The sequence below is a fragment of the Budorcas taxicolor genome, chromosome 7, assembly GCF_023091745.1.
Source record: "Budorcas taxicolor isolate Tak-1 chromosome 7, Takin1.1, whole genome shotgun sequence".
NCBI classification, from domain to species: Eukaryota; Metazoa; Chordata; class Mammalia; order Artiodactyla; family Bovidae; genus Budorcas; species Budorcas taxicolor.
In genome coordinates this window covers 102,089,227-102,106,760 of record NC_068916.1, presented here as the reverse complement: position 1 = coordinate 102,106,760, position 17,534 = coordinate 102,089,227, and the positions used below count along the sequence as shown (strand labels likewise).

Genomic DNA, 17,534 nt, shown 5'->3' with positions numbered 1-17,534 from the left:
TCATACTAAGTGCAGTAAACCAGAAAGAGGAATAAATACCATATTACATCACTCATATGGGGAATCTAAAATACGACACAAATGAACTTCTCTGTGAAGCAGAAACAGACTCACAGACATTGAAGACAGACTTGCGGTTTCCTAGTCATTTGGGGTACAAACTCTTATATATAGCATGGATACAATATTTACAAACCATCACATATAGAATGGATGGACAACAAGTCCTACTGTATAGCACAGGGAACTACATTCAATATCCGAGGATAAACCATAACGGAAAATAAGAAAAAAGAAAAAAAATACACACACACATATATATCTGATTCACTTTCTGTATAGAAGGAATTTTCACAACACTGTAAATAAACTCTACTTCAGTGAAAAACAAATTCAGCTGCCAAGTCGTGTATGACTCTTCGCCATCCAACTGTCTCATCCTCTGCCACCCTTTTCTCCTTCTGCCTTCAATCTTTCCCAGCAACAGGGTCTTTTCAAATGAGTCAGCTCTCCGCATCACGTGGCCAAAGTATTGGAGCTTCAGCTTCACCATCAGCTCTTCCAAAAAGCATTCAGGACTGATCTCCTCTAAGAGTCACTGGTTGGATCTCCTTGTAGTCCAAGGGACTCTCAAGAGTCTTCTCTAGCACCACAGTTAGAAAGCATCAATTGTTCGGTGCTCTGCCTTCTTTACTGTCCAGCTCTCACATCCACACATGACTACTAGAAAGATCATAGCCTTGAATATATGGACCTTTGTCAGCAAAGTGATGTCTTTGCTTTTTAACACATTGTCTAGGTTTGTCATAGCTTTCCTGCCAAGAAGCACGGCTGCAGTCACTACCCACTGTGACTTTAGAGCCCAAGAAGAGGAAATCTGTCACTGTTTCCATTGTTCCCCCTTCTATTTGCCATGAAGTGATGGGACCAGAGGCCATCATCTTAGTTTTTTAATATTGAGTTTAAGGATTCAAATTATCAATGCAAATAAAAAGCATTTTCCTCATATGCTTCCCTGAATACTTCAGGCAATCATGCCAGGGATTAAGACTAATGTAAGAGAAACCTGAAGCCCTCTCCCAATTTATCCCTGCTGCTGCTGCTGCTAAGTCACTTTAGTTGTGTCCGACTCTGTGCGACCCCATAGATGGCAGCCAACCAGACTCCCCCGTCTCTGGGATTCTCAAGGCAAGAATATTGGAGTGGGTTGCCATTTCCTTCTCCAATGCATGAAAGTGAAAAGTGAAAGTGAAGTTGCTCAGTCTTGTCCGATTCTTCATGACCCCATGGACTGCAGCCTACCAGGCTCCTCCATCCATGGGATTTTCCAGGCAAGAATACTGGAGTGACCACTAAAAACTGATAATTCCAAAAATCACTTTTTAAAAAAATTTCTAAACATCTTACTAATATCCATAACTTTTTTTATTATAAATACATTGGCAAAACCTTTTATTGGACCACAACTACACCTATAGTTTAAAATTCATGCTATCTGGGTAAACACTGGGACCTAATAAATACCTGCATATACCCATTAGCTATGCCAAAGCCTTTGTGTGGATCACAACAAACTGTGGAAAATTCTTAAAGAGATAGGATTACCAGACCACCTGACCTGCCTCCTGAGAAATCTGTATGCAGGTCAAGAAACAACAGTTAGAAGTGAACATGGAACAACAGACTGGTTCCAAATCAGGAAAGGAGTACATCAAGGCTGTATGGTGTCACCCTGTTTATTTTACAATGAGAAATGCTAGACTGGATGAAGCACAAGCTGGAATCAAGATTTCTGGGAGAAATATCAATAACCTCAGATATGCAGATGACACCACCCTTATGGTAGAAAGCAAAGAAGAAATAAAGATCCTCTTGATGAAAGTGAAAGAGGAGAGTGAAAAACTTGAGTTAACATTTAGAAAACTATGATCATGATGATGGCACCTGGTCCCATATCTTCATGGCAAATAGATGGGGAAACAATAGAAACAGTGAGAGAGTATATTTTGAGGGGCTCCAAAATCACTCCAGACGGTGACGGCAGCCATGAAATTAAAAGACGCTTGCTCCCTGGAAGAAAAGTCCATGGGTTGCAAAGAGTCAGACAAGACTTAGTGACTGATCATGAATGCAGTGAAATTACATTATGCTTCCAGAACTAAAGAAATCCAGAATGACCACAATATAGAAATAACGTGGAAGAAAGGGAAAGGCGATTGAGAGGTACAGAGATGAAAGATGAGACTAGAGAAGTAACGAAGGGTCAGATCAAGGGCCCATTAAGCCGTGTAAGGTTGTTTGAATTCTACCAAGAAAACACAGATGAACAGATGAATAGTGAAGCAGGACAGAGACCTTTGTTTTTCCCTGAGAAAGAAAACTGACTGCAGTATGGAGCACGTATGAGAGGCGGGGGGTCTAGAATCATGGAAATAAGTTAATATTCAAACTTGTTCTGTGTTTACTTCTGAATAAAATTTCAGTTCAGTTCAGTCGCTCAGTCGTGTCCGACTCTGCGACCCCATGAATCGCAGCACGCCAGGCCTGACTGTCCATCACCAACTCCCGGAGTTTACTCAAACCCACGTCCATCGAGTCGGTGATGCCATCCAACCATCTCATCCGCTGCCGTCCCCTTCTCCTCCTGCCTCCAATCCCTCCCAGCATCAGAGTCTTTTCCAGTGAGTCAGCTCTTCGTATCAGGTGGCCAAAGTGTTGGAGTTTCAGCTTTAGCATCAGTCCTTCCAATGAACACCCAGGACTGATCTCCTTGAGAATGGGCTGGTTGGATCACCTTGCAGTCCAAGGGACTCTCAAGAGTCTTCTCCCACACCATAGTTCAAAAGCATCAATTCTTCAGCACTCAGCTTTCTTCACAGTCCAACTCTCACATCCATAAAAGTTCAAGTAAGTATTAAACAATCAGAACTCTCTAGCTAACCACTGATTACTCTGAATTACCGAGTTAAAACACAGCGCCTTAACTGTTACACTTAATAATTGCACTGTCTGTAATCTAAGTTGTTTACTATCTGAGATTTCACATTCAGAGAATTGATTAAATTGGGTAACTCCTCTCTTGGATGGAAGCAGTAACCGTCAGTGGAATGCTAACTACCTCTGAGAATTATGTTTAACTCAGACTTTCTTTGCCACAGGCAGAAGTAATTGATTTTAGACTGGGTGAACTGTTTCTTAATGCACATCCCCACAGGGAGAATGTCATTTTAATAAGATGCTTCTATAAGCCACACGCTACTTAAAACAGATGATTTCCCCTTGTCTTCACAAGCAAAACCTGAAGGAGCCCTGTTTGTCCTTAAGGACAACTGGGAAGTAACACAATACTGAGTTGGCAGTCTGCAAAGTATCTCTTTGCCAATTCATCTATCTATGCTTTGCTTTTGGCTTTAGCTATAGGTTTCCTAGAAAACACATCTATGTTCAGCTTTCTTGAATATCACTAATTTGACCTAAGTCTGCTTGTATTGGTCTTTCAGCTGTTCTCTTGATTTCATGACTTGCTGTTTTGCTTTGCTACCACTAAGACACAGAGAAAAATAAAAGTATCCAAATAAGTGGATATTATGGAGAGGAGGTAATACAACATAATCTCAGAGATCAAGGCAAAAGATTTTAAAAATATAATTGATTGACCAGTCATATTCTGATGATGAGTCACAGACCTGACCCAATGGAGCGTAAGCACTAAGGACTACGCAAGACTATTAGCTGAATAGTGGGGGGAAACTGTTTATACATTTCTATCCATGTTTATATAACCATACTCTAAAACTTTCATTTTAATGTATGCTTTCCAACTCACAAAATTATAGTAATGTCATATATTATGTTCAGTTCAGTCGCTCAGTTGTGTCTGACTCTTTGCGACCCCATGAATCGTGGCACGCCAGGCCTCCCTGTCCATCACCAACTCCCAGAGTTCACTCAGATTCATGTCCATTGAGTCAGTGATGAAATTTATTTATAAATTCATGTGTCCATATATTTGGGACTAGATTTACTATATAATACTGTTAACCATCTTCAGATTTTAGCTCCAAGAACCAGCCTGTACCATTTCTATCACCCCAAGACCATGCACCCACATTCCAACATTTACAAGAGGTCACTCATCTACACACAGAGAGAGTTCATGGGAGGCAGCCCTCAGCAAGCCCTTCATTGAGGAACTCATCACCAGGTCATCCAAGTTCCCTGCATCCCAGGCTCTGGAACCAATCAAATGGCCAAGATCAAACCTGCCTTCTGGTCTGCCTCCCTTGACTCTTCACTGTGGAGACAGAATGGAGGAAGCAGACAACATCTCACAGGGAGGCAGAAGAAGACAAGGAAGAAGAGCAAGATAATGACCCCAGAGAAAAAAATGAAGGCTCTCAAAGAAGTGTCAGAGAGAGAAACTCAGTAAGGCGATGTCCAACTTGGGAAAGAGGGTCTTAAAAAAGAAGAGATGGAGAAATCATTACCTTTCCAGAGGGTACCAGTCCATACTGGACCAGACACCCTTTCCATACTTCCCTGTACCATGGAAGGTCTAACCGTTCTCTCCCTACTTATGGCAGGACCACTCTGAGCTGACAATAATTCTGACTTTAGCTTATAAGGCATGAGAATGGAAGCCTTGACCTCCAGATTTATCCCTATGAAACACTGCTGGTGACCAGTTAAGGGCAAACGAAGTCGCCTCCAGGCTTGACAGGTGCTTGTCAGCAGAGACCTTCTTATAGGTATCTTCCATGCCTCCTGCAGCCCTGGGGTTGTGGGACATGGGCTTTCCTCCCCATAATAAGGGAGCAGTCCTCCTTCTCTCATCCCTGGTACTCACTGCACAGGGCAAACCCAGTCTAGACTCAAGCACACACAGCGTTTATGTTTGGGACCTCTCCCTGTCTCTACTCCCAAGTGAAGGTTCCCAGAAGAAATTAAGGAAAACAAAAATATGACGCTTAGAGGTCAGATCTATTGTCTGTCTTGACCAATGGATGGCTAGAACCTTTAACCCTGTAAGGAGGAAGGTGATGGTGAGAAGCAGCCAGGCAGGCAGAGAAAGTTCCAGAACCCTGTGTGCCCCCAAGCACCCCTCCTCATCTCACCTTTTACAGCTCCCCAAATCACCTGGACCTTTAGCTTCTCAGACTCTATAGCAAGAGCAAACTCCAGCTCAAGGAGACCTCAAAAATGCAGGCCGCCCTGCCTGTCTATCTAGTTTGCCTTGTCCTCTACTTGCAATGTGAGAGCTGACTGTAAAGAAAGCTGAGTGCTGAAGAATTGATGCTTTTGAACTGTGGTGTTGGAGAAGACTCTTGAGAGTCCCTTGGACTGCAAGGAGATCCAACCAGTCCATTCTGAAGGAGATCAGTCCTGAATATTCATTGGAAGGACTGATGCTGAAGCTGAAACTCCAACACTTTGGCCACCTGATGCGAAGAACTGCCTCGTTGGAAAAGACCCTGATGCTGAGAAAGATTGAGGGCAGGAGGAGAAGGGGACGACAGAGGATGAGATGGTTGGATGGCATCACTGACTAATGGACATGAGTTTGAGTAGACTCCGGGAGTTGGTGATGGACAGGGAGGCCTGGTGTGCTGCAGTTCATGGAGTCTCAAAGAGTTGGACACGACTGAGCGGCTGAACTGAACTGAACTATTTGCACCTCCCAAGCTTCAAAGACTCTTACTCCGAACTTGTGGCTTCCCCTAAAACCTTGGCTTAGAGTGGAGATGTTACCTAAACCAAACCCTTGCTCACCATTAGTCTCCAGGCGATATCAGCTACAATTCCACCTTCCAGTTCCAGGCCAAATCATGGGCAGAACCCAAGCCTTCAGACCCCTTTGGATGGTATCGAGAGGCCTGGCGACAGGAGCATTTCTGAGTGTCCTGGCTCCCAGGTCCTACTCATACTCAAACCTAAAGTACATAATTTATTGGGGCTCTACTCCTTCACACTGTATCTCACCTAACTTTCTGCCCTACCTTAATCACACTCCCAGCTTTTCCACTTTATGAATATGTATTTGTATATAACTATATGTCGATATGGCTATATAGATAGAGATAAAAATAGAGATCTCTGAGTCTGTATTTTATTGTCCAAAGCCTGGGCATGATGCATATGATAATGATGGGGAGGAGGGGGCACTCTGCTTGGAATTACAGGTTGCATTTTGTTCCCTTAAAATATATATATATATACAGAGAGAGATAGACAGATAGATATACAGAAATTAGAAACAAATGTTTACTGTATTGTGCCATTATACACACACACACATTCTGTTTCTCTGCAGTGCTCCAATAAAACACATATAAGGGGATGGAGGACAACATCTCCATCATAACGTGAGCACCAAGGTATCAGTCCATGCTTTGTATGTTATCCAGTGATGGGAATTAAACTTAAAAAAGGTTATCTCCCAGCACAACACAGTGCCTTTGATAATATCTGCACATTTTTTATAAAATGCTTACCTGAAAAAATATTATTATTATTGAGGTACTAAAAAGTTAAGTGAGTTCCATTAATAGTTGTATTTTTAATTTTCTCCTCACCAAATGATCTATCTTCATGTGCTTCTAATCGTGAGAGTGTACTTAAAAATGCTATAGAGTGTATTGCTAAAGAGATGGCACATTTCCTATTGTGCAGTAACATAAAATCAATGGCAGCTAGTCATACAGGCCTTTTCAATTTCCATCGCACATGGTACACAGCCTTTGGTTCAGTGGATAATCCAATTGTAAACAGTGACTCACTGTTAACAACTCTGGGAAATAGGATTAGCAATTTCTAATTTCAAAGTAAACCTATTTCACTTTTGTCCTGCAAATAAAAACAATGTATTCAGAGATTTAGCTTTTCAGCTTTCAGAACTTCCCAGAAACAAAAATGTTGGAAACAAATTTTTACAGCACTGATGCCATTATTGGAAACTATTGAGTATATGTCCTTAATAGCTTTTTAATAGCTTGGTACCAAAATAATGATGATGATGGTAGTAATAATAAAAAAAAATAAATTGAAGTTTAATCAGATTAAACTTAAAATTTGCATTAAAAAATTAATTGAATCTCTGAAAACTTAAAATCTTGTATCTACTACTCAATGTAATCAGGAGAAGAATAAAAAATTTATGTAATACTAGAAAGCTTCATTTTCAAAACAAAAGTTTTAGGCAAAATTTTGGGCATCTGGTGTGTCTCAGAACACAGTTAAATTGAATCAGTAACCATGTAATTTTTGTGAATTGTTTATTGTACCATTCTAAAACCTATTTTCTCCTACCTTATCAGTGAATTCCTTTAGAACATTGCCTCGATCGAAACCTATACTTCTACACTGAGTTATAGACTCTCTCAACTCCCTGTTCCAAAGAACAGAGGATGGTGGCTTTATTCTGCTTCAAGAATACATAAGCGTCACTGTGGAAGGCCATAGGGTCTCTGTCAATAACACTCACTCCTGGCTTTTAAAAAATAAGGTTCTTGCTTGAACCTTATACTCAAGGATTTCTCTAATTGGCCTGGTTCCAAACTGCTAATCTGTGTTTTTTAAGCTCTACAGATATTTATATCCTATGCAGCTATGGTGGGAAACACTAACCTGGCTTAACCAGGGAAGGGTTACTCCTCAAAAGGAAGCCTTAGGCCACGTAACTGGGAATTAGAACCACAATATTTATTGTCCAAGCTGGTAGCAAGCAAACTTTACTGACTCCGAAGGGCAAATAAGATCAATCAAGCAATAGAATAAAGTTAGGGGACAGGAAAGTCATGATTGCAGACTGGAGGAGTTTTGTGGAACAGTTTTTATGACTTGTGATCATTAGCAGAAAGTGGATTCAGGAGATAACTTGAACAAGCCATTCCAAGTTGAAAAAACTAGGAATAAATATCTTCCTAGCTCCTCCTATGTGAAACCTGATTACCTGTCCAGACAATGAAATTATACTATACTATCCTAACAGTGAAAGTTATGTATTTTCCATTGAAGTCATCAATCACCGACCTGGTTCACATTATTCTAATATGAGTAAATATTCACTAATGATATTAGAGAAGGTCTGTGTCACTTATAAGCTTATGGTAAAGAGAAGTTAAAAATAAGAACTCCATGTCCATGACTGACCAATTCACTTTTAAAATCCCACTCACCTTACAAATGTATAAAGTACTTTTATAGATCTGTACTCTCACTGGATTTTGGAAGCCACTAGAATTCATTCATTTATCACTCTTTTATTCTATATTAACTATATTTGGTAAGTAGTACACAAGGTACTAGACACTCAGAAAAAGATATAATCATTGTCCTCAAAAATCTCACACTCTCATAAACTAGGTAAAAGTTCCACAGCTATTAAAATGTATTTACAATACTGCAAAGTTAGTGATATGTTGGAAGATAAGAACAAGGTGTGAGGAGGGCAGGCACAAAAGAATTTAACAACCACGGTTGAGAATGGATTGCTGAGGACCATCAAAATGCTTTTGAAAGGAGATTATATTTACAGTACTTCTTGAAGCAAAGAGGGTTAAGTCATTATAATGCAAAGTCACAGTGCAAAAACTCAAACAATGTCATTACGCTTTGGTCCAAACAGGGGCCCATGTAGAGAATGACTTGGGGAAAACAGGGCAAGATGAAAATAGGCCAAAAAGATGGCCTTTTCTTTTATGCCCAAGATAGTTTGAATTCTATCATGAAGGTAATGAAAAAACAGTGTGAAGATATCACATAAGAATCTGAACAAACAGATATCTAAGAACTGAAAGAAGTTAAATGAGAGGCAGAAACATTAGCTGTAAGACTATTAACATAATAACAATTGAGAATCATGCTGGACAATGCCAAGAGTCTAAGAATACAAAGAGGACAGAATTCACCGAAGAGGCATTTAGGGATAGACAGGGTTTGTGGACAGTAGGAAAGAGCAAGGCTGGAACAATAGCAAATGACTCCCAAGGTTTAGCTTATGAAACCAAGTCAAACTGAAGGACCGTTTACTAAGATAGAGTGAAACGCCTGATTTAGGACACAGACATTAAGAGGTCAGTCTTACATAAACTCAAGCTGAGGTGCCACCGGGCAGCCAAAAGGAGCTCTTTTAGGAGCTGGAGACGTGCCACGATGCCCGGGAGGAAACTACTTCAACTCAGGATGTGGAATCATTAAACTATGTCTTTGCTATAGCCATGGATCTCCTCAGAAACACAGTTCCGTTTCTCCTTACTGAGGCAGGGGAGATCACAGAGGCATCCAAACACCATATTGAGGTGACAGAAAACCTGGGAGAATTCACTTATTGGTTACTCAATATCTTTTTTAGGAGACAGTAGGGCTTTGGATGGAACCATGGAAAAGACATAAACATGGAGGATGGTGGAGGATACAGGTCCAAAGAGGAGGCTAAGAAAGACAGCTCAGAAAATAGAAGGAAAATGAAGACGCTGGGAGAGGAGAGCATCTCAATGAGGAGAAAAATGAGAGAGTCAAGTCTACTATCAAATGCTACTCAGAAGTTAATCATATGAGACCCATAAACAACTCAATTTTACAAGTAGAAGTTTTGCAAAACTTTGGCCAAAGTCCTTTCATTGATTTCCAGGAGTGGAATTCTAATTACAATAAGCTACGTATAAGAGGCAAGAATAAGAACCAAGGATATTCTTTTCCTACTTTTTGGTTGTTAATGGACAGAATGATATGATGTAATGGCTGCAACAATATACAAGGCTGAGTTCTGGATTTATTAATTGTGTTAGGCTGGAGAGGTAGAAAGTTGTTCAAAGGAGTCAGTATAGAAAGAAACGTTCAAGTTGGGAGATTCAGCCATGATACTTGATGAACTGAAGTACCTGAGCAAATGGGGATGGTGTGGGATTCATGGCAGAGGAGGAGGGTGTTTTTTCAGGAAAAAATGACTGTCTCTTATGAGAAGAGTGGATGAAAGGCTACTCGAGCGTATGCAGAGGTCTTGCAGGTGAAAGGCTGAGAAACTAGCAGACTCCTCCTAGTCTAATCTAGTCTGTTTTCTCTTATTATTTCCAAGGCACAGTCCACTTCTGGGAGTCAAAGAATACAAGTGGCTTAGGGAATCTGAGACGGAGAAGGCGATGGCACCCCACTCCAGTGTTCTTGCCTGGAAAATCCTATGGACGGAGGAGCCTGGTGGGCTGCAGTCCATGGGGTTGCTAAGAGTCAGACACGACTGAGCGACTTCACTTTCACTTTTCGCTTTCCTGCATTGGAGACGGAAATGGCAACCCACTCCAGTGTTCTTGCCTGGAGAATCCCAGGGACGGGGGAGCCTGGTGGGCTGCTGTCTATGGGGTCGCACAGAGTCGGACAGACTGAAGCGACTTAGCAGCAGCAGCAGGGAATCTGAGAAGAATTGTGGGCACTTAGAATAATAATGCACAGGAGACTGCTGAAAAGCTTATAAGAATTCCAGGAAGATTTAAGCACCCAATCGAAGCTGGAAGCTGTAAGTCTGCTCTTTCCAATGGGTTGAGATGGTAAAGAATCTGCCTGCAACATAGGAGACCCAGGTTCAAACCTGAGTCCAGGAGCAATCCCCAACACTCCCATAGTAACGCAATTTCCTTTACCAGTGCTCAGTTGCCTGGTCACAGAAAATGATGCTCCAAGGTGACAGCTGGGCCTCTAAGTGCAGCTATATAGAAAGACATGAAGGAAAAGGACAAAGGGAAGGTTTCACGGTTTCAAGATTAAATGCAGAGGAGAATGACGTCAGGATGGAGAAACAGAAAATTAGAAAATTAAGGAACTAAGAGTTCTCTTAAATTTAACGAATGGATACATTCAGTAAGTAGACTCATACCTTACTATGGTATAAGACAGCAATGATTTTGTTTTGTACCTTCATCCTCTTCCACCATGCCTGGCACTCAGTAAATGTTTGTCAAATTAAACTTGTCCTGAGACAAAAGAATTTTTTATTAAATTGAGAAATAAACCATATAGTATCTATGTTGTAAAATGCTTTCTACATGGAGACAGAATATAAATGTCCTATATCCAAGTTCATATACTATTCAAAAGCAACAGCAAACTTATAAGCCTTCAATTTCAAGTTAAAACTCAGAGCATGTGATTCAAATACCATGTTTTGGCCCCAACCCATGGATCAAACCCAGGTTTCCTGCATTGCAGGCATATTCTTTACCAGCTGAGCCACAGGGAAGCCCAAGAAAACTGGAGTGGGTAGCTTATCCCTTCTCCAGGGGATCTTCCCAAGCCAGGAATCAAACTGAGGTCTCCTGCATTGCAGGCGGATTCTTTACCAGCTGAGCTATCAGGGAAGCCCTCTATGTTTTGGCCAGCGAGATCTAATTCTAGAACTAGATGAGTCATCCTGTTCATGGGATATTTTAAGTAAGGACTGCATTGCATGGTGAAGAGACTCTCTATCAGAGCCTAAAACAAACACAGGGGAAATACAGCAAATTATACACAATTTTTATTGTTGGCTTTTTCCACAGAAAAGTAAATTAGTTACCGGAATTTGACTTCATTCTGCTGAAGAAATTATTCCTAGGGATGCGTATATTAACAATTACGTGCAAGAATATCTACTATTCTCATTTTAGAGGGGAAAAGTGCTTAGATATCACTTAAGCCAAGCATTTCATCAAACAGCATAAAAAGCAAGTCCTGAAAAACACCTCCTCAGGTTACGTTTTCAACATCGCATGGAGAGAAAGCAGCTGCAATGCTTGCCAGGATCAAACTCTTCCATGATAGTGAAAGACCACTGGAATGGTAAAGACTCTCCCTAGCTTATTTCTGTAAGTATGTGTATCAGGGAAATTAGTAAGACAGCCATGATTTCAACTAAAGGGATTTCTTTCCGCCTACCCTTTACAAAAGTACTGTGGGCTGCAAATCCTTCTCCTACATTCCTTTTGTGTGGCAAATGAGCAACAGAAAAATTGAAATAGGTCATAACACACACACACATGTGCATGTTACATGCACACGTTATATTTGCATATAACATACAAATGACAGGAAGGCAAAAACAGAAGCGTGACGAAGACAAGAAGAAGCTATATGAAAACGCAGCACTCACAAACGCAAGTCTTTTGCTCTGGATAATTAGAAATAGGCATATTCACCTTTTTTTTCCCCCAAAATCCCTTTGACTCAAATGGTAATTAGCTATATTTTCCATTTTGGTTGAGACATACTGTATATCATGTGCAGTGTAGCTCTGGGCTCAAGAGGGAAATGGATAATCAGGAGAATATTTTTCAACGTCTCTTCTCTGTAAAGATTTACTGAGTTGTCTCTAATGTACACTGACAGCTCCTGCATTAAAATTTGAGGCAAGTAGACATCGATATTGTCAAGCTAAAAAAAAAAAAGAAAAACCTTTCTCCTTTCATTTTCATTCTGTTAAAATAAATCAGGTCCATATCTTTTAATATTTTATTAGAATTGTTCATTTCTGAAGGTCAAGAGCAAAAGGACTTTTCAAAGTTTAAAAAAGATTCAAAAAAGGTGGCAGCTAATTGATAGACTCCAGACACCAGTAAAAAAGTCTGGACTAGCGGCTTAAAAGGCACAGTATTTCCTTGCCGAAGTTGCTCATGTCAGTTACCAATGCAACTTAACTTTAGTGTATCCTACATTAGACTTATTTGTTTGCAAACCACAGAAATCTATTCTAGACAACTTAATAAAAAGAAATTTATTAGAAGGCTGTCAGGGTGTTAGTAAATGGATGCATTCATATTTTGCAAAAACCAGGATTAGAATCAAAGCAAGAATGCATTGGAACTGCTTTTCTGAAAAACTGAAAATACCGCTGAAATAATTGAGTTCGTTATTTATTCCATCCTGTTTCATTCCAGTGGAGACATAAAATTCTAAAAGAGAGGATCTTTCTGGATAAACTTAGATTTCACATGTACCCCTTGATTGTAACTGTGTATTCAGATGTGGAAATCCCATCAGCTTCAGTAAGTCAAAAACAAAAACAAAAAAACTAATTGATTCCACCTTCCAGACTACACACAATAGCAGAGAGATCACCTTTCAAAAAAAAAAAAAAAATGTGAAGATATTGACAATAAATGGAAATTGATTCTGGGCAGTGAAAACATAAAACCTATCCCCCTCTAGTCAAACTTCTTAGTTGTTGATTATGAAAGGAAAAAAAAATGTATTTTATTACTACTATTGTTTGTTCAGTGCTAAGTCATGTCCGACTCCTTGTGACCCCATGAACTGCCACACGCCAGGCTTCCCTGCCCCTCTTTATCTCCCTTAGTTTGCTCAAAGTCGTGTCCACTGCATCAGTGATGCCATCCTACCGTCTCATCCTCTGTCACCCCTTTTCCTTTCGCCCTCAAACTTTCCCAATTATTCTAAGTGCTACACTTTGCAAATATGCCCATTATCATACCTACAAGAAAATATATACATTATTAAAATTTCCCAATACCTAGACAGAAAGGATACACTGAAAATCTGGGACAAGTGCCCCCTCAAGTGATAATGTTTATGAATATCTTTGTTTACCACCAGCAGTCTGAGTGCCTGTGGGACCAACAATCTATTTAGTTTTTTCTAGAATCACAAATCAAACTATATTTATACATCTGGTGAGTCACCATAGTATCATGTGGAGATAGTCATTATGTCCTGGCCCAAGGAAGAGAAGGTGGATCACCTTAGATATTATTTCATTCATGCTTCAGACTAGCATGAAAATCCTGAAAGTAAGTTCTGACTGCATGAACACCTGAGAGAAATTTGCATCAGATAGTTTTGATCTGACAGTCGTAAACATTAAGCCCTGGTAACATTTAATGTTGCAGAAGTTTCACATATCTACATTCATGAAGCACTATCTGTTCTGAGCAAAAATAAACCACCAAAAAAAGAATCAGATAGCTTCAGTTTAATGTGATGACTAAGAATGCTTAATATCAAGTAAAACTCTAAATTCCATATCAGTGGTTCCAACAACTTATATATTTTCCAAATTAATAATTGTCTAAGTGCAAATAAATCTTTCTGATATGAGCATTATCTTTAATGTATATTTTGCATTGTTTGATAAATAATTCTTATATAGTGAAGAATCAATGAACAAGTTTAAATAATTCCCGAAAACTTTAAATTATTTTATCTATGAATGGAGATGATATTTTGATACAACTTCCAAAGCATGTTACATACATATTTCTTAGAAAGTAACTGAGAAACACTTTGCCCAAACATTATTTCGTTAGATACTCAATGATCTAATAATGTATATTGCATAGTTCAGACAAGTCAACACAGAAAACAAGATTGGGTCTGGACAATAATCAGCAGGCTCCTGAATATCAGAAATAAATGGCTAGGAAAAAAGGTTATGAAAGCTAATACACTGTTTACTTTTGACATTTCATTTTTGAGGGGCCAGAAAAAAAACTGTCACCTTGAACATTAACTCTGAGTCTTTTTTTCCAATAGTCTCTAATTTCCGAACTTCTAATGGAAAATGTACTGCTGTAAATTTGCGTCTCAAATACCTCACTGATAATCCTCTCTTTCCATCCTCAGTATCACCATAGGTCTTCATGGAGCATAAGCAAGCAGCTCAGTACTAGAATATATCAAATGGTTTTCCAAAGAAATATGGCAACATATTGTCACAGTCTGGCATTGCTGTGAGTATGAGAGGCTTGCATAAAGTATTATCTTAAAATAGATGTATTTATATAAGAGCAAAAGCTTCCCTGATAGCTCAGTTGATAAACAGTCTGCCTGCAATGCAGGAGATCCTGTTTCAGTTCCTGGGTTAGGAAGATCCACTGGAGAAGGGATAGGCTACCCACTCCAGTATTCTTGGCCTTCCCTTGTGGCTCAGCTGGTAAAGAATCCACCTGCAATAGGGGATACCTGGGTTCAGCCCCTGGGTTGGGAAGATCCCCTGGAGAAGGGAAAGGCTACCCACTCTGGTTGTCTGGCCTGGAGAAGTCTAGGGACTGTATAGTGCATGGGGTCGCAAACAGTCGGAAACAACTGAGTGACTTTCACTCACTCACGCAGAGCAAACCATATGTTTATTGTATTTTGTTGGCAAAACATATCCCTCCTCATACACACAAAGAATCAAACTTTTAGGATTAGAAGAAAGTAAGCAGAGAAACTAGACTGTTTCTTCCTAAAGACAACAAGATTATTTTAGGTAGGGGAATATTAATTTTTAATGAGCCTATTATTTATGAATCAAAAAATCATGACTGAGACATCAACTGCCTTATCGCCCAGACATGTGCATTATAAAGAAATTAAAGGTTTGTTGTTGTTTGGTTTGGTTTTGTTTCTGATTTGGTTTGTTTTTTCAAAAGGCTATTTTAGAATGCCACCAATTTTTTAATACAGGTGGAGGTAATATATGTGTTCATTATCCTACTCCTGGAATTTTTCTATATGTTAAAATTACTTATAGTATGAGTTACTTTATGCCTCTATGCACCTTGCATATATTGAACTTCTACATCTGCTCCACTCAGTAATTCTAATCATCTTTAAGCTCAAACGTCACTTCCTCAGTGAGGTGACCTGTGCACACAAAGCTAGGCACACTCTCGTCTGCAACTTCACTGTTTATGGTACCTGGACAATGATATTTGTTGCATTCTTCTATAATTACTGGTTGCCAAGACCAAAACTTCCACTTTCAAGGATATCAACTGAAAATATGCATTAAAATCACAAGGAGAAAGTTTGTAATTTACTGATATCATTGCCGTCCAGTCTTGGTGTGGAATAACAGTCTATATATTTTTGCAAAGTCCTCAAGTAAAGTGCTCATCAATAGCTAAGACTAACTGCACTAAACCATAAATTCCTCAACGCCAAAGAGCTTTGCCTGCTTATTTGCCTACAACTTGTTGATTCAAACACATGGCAGACACAGAGCAAAGTTTAGGGAAGCATATAATGTAGTCCTAAGTATCAGTGATGATGATGAAGATAGAACGTATGGCAAAAACCACCGCAATATTGTAAAGTATTTAGCCTCCAATTAAGCAAAAAAAGAAATATATAGAGAAGTACAGGTTGAACTGGGAGATCAATCGGGATTCAATCAACAACCCATGGAGGCCTGTATATCCCTGATCTTTAAGGAAGACTTGGCTGAAGAGACAAGAATGATGAGAGGATCATCCATTCTAGCAGAATAAACTGCTTCCTGTATTCAGGCATACAACTGTATTAAAGAAGAGGAAACACTTCCTGCAGAGGGGCTCACAAGCTTCTGGTTGTCATTCCTCTAAGATCAAAAGCTTCTAACACACCAATGTGACTATAAACTTTCTATTAAAAAAGAACTCAGCTGCATTTAAATATTTTCAGGTGATTGTGAGAATATTTTCATGAAATTTTAAAACGTGAACTAACTTTATTACAGGTCATTTTATCATTATTAGAGTCTCATATCTCTTTCCTCTGTAAAACCATATAATTTTTCCTGTGTCCTTTAAAGCAGTTCCTTTAACCTAAGCATTCTGAATACTATAAAAAAATGGTTTACTCCACATAATTTAGATAATTATATCACGCATGAGGTTTAGCGAGTAATGAGTCACTCTCTGAATTAAAATTTAAGAAAAAACATCCCTGCATCAAGGAGAGCCCGTTCATGATGAAGGAAGCATAAGCAAGTGCTTCCTGAGGACATTCTCGCTTCCTTTCATCTTCCATTATTCACACATAAAATTATTCCTTCTTGCCTAATGTCCCTTTCCTTTCATGAATAAGAAATTGGAGGATTTCACGTGTTAACAGAAACTCAAATTTTGGAGTCTAATTCAATAACATACTAAATAACATATTAATAACATACTAATAACATATTAAACAGGCAGCAAAAAGTTAGCATTATAAAGATATGGACATTGCTGTAATCACCTGTGTATCCCCAAATTCTGGAACAAGACTGGTCTAGAAAACCATCACGTGACAAATATTTGTTAGATAAACCAGCGAATTAATAATATTGGATCTACTCTTCTTTAGAATACGCACCGAGGAAACCAGGATTGAAAGAGACACGTGTACCCCAGTGTTCACCGCAGCACTGTTTATAACAGCCAGGACATGGAAGCAACCTGGATGTCCATCAGCAGATGAACGGATATGAAAGCTGTGGTACATATACACAGTGGAGTATTACTCAGCCGTTAAAAAGAATAAATTTGAATCAGTTCTGATGAGATGGATGAAATTGGAGCCGATTATACAGAGTGAAGTAAGCCAGAAAGAAAAACACCAATACAGTATACTAACACATATATATGGAATTTAGAAAGATGGTAAGGATAACCCTCTATGAGAGACAGCAAAAGAGACACAGATGTATAGAACGGACTTTTGGACTCTGTCGGAGAGGGAGAGGGTGGGATGATTTGGGAGAATGGCATTGAAACATGTATAATATCATATAAGAAACGAATTACCAGTCTATGTTCGATACAGGATACAGG

General features: G+C 39.4%; 1 pseudogene; it reads left to right on the top strand.

Moving 5' to 3' along the window:
• Positions 1-2,231: 2,231 nt before the first annotated feature.
• Positions 2,232-14,612, top strand: LOC128051080 (dematin-like; annotated as a pseudogene).
• Positions 14,613-17,534: the final 2,922 nt, after the last annotated feature.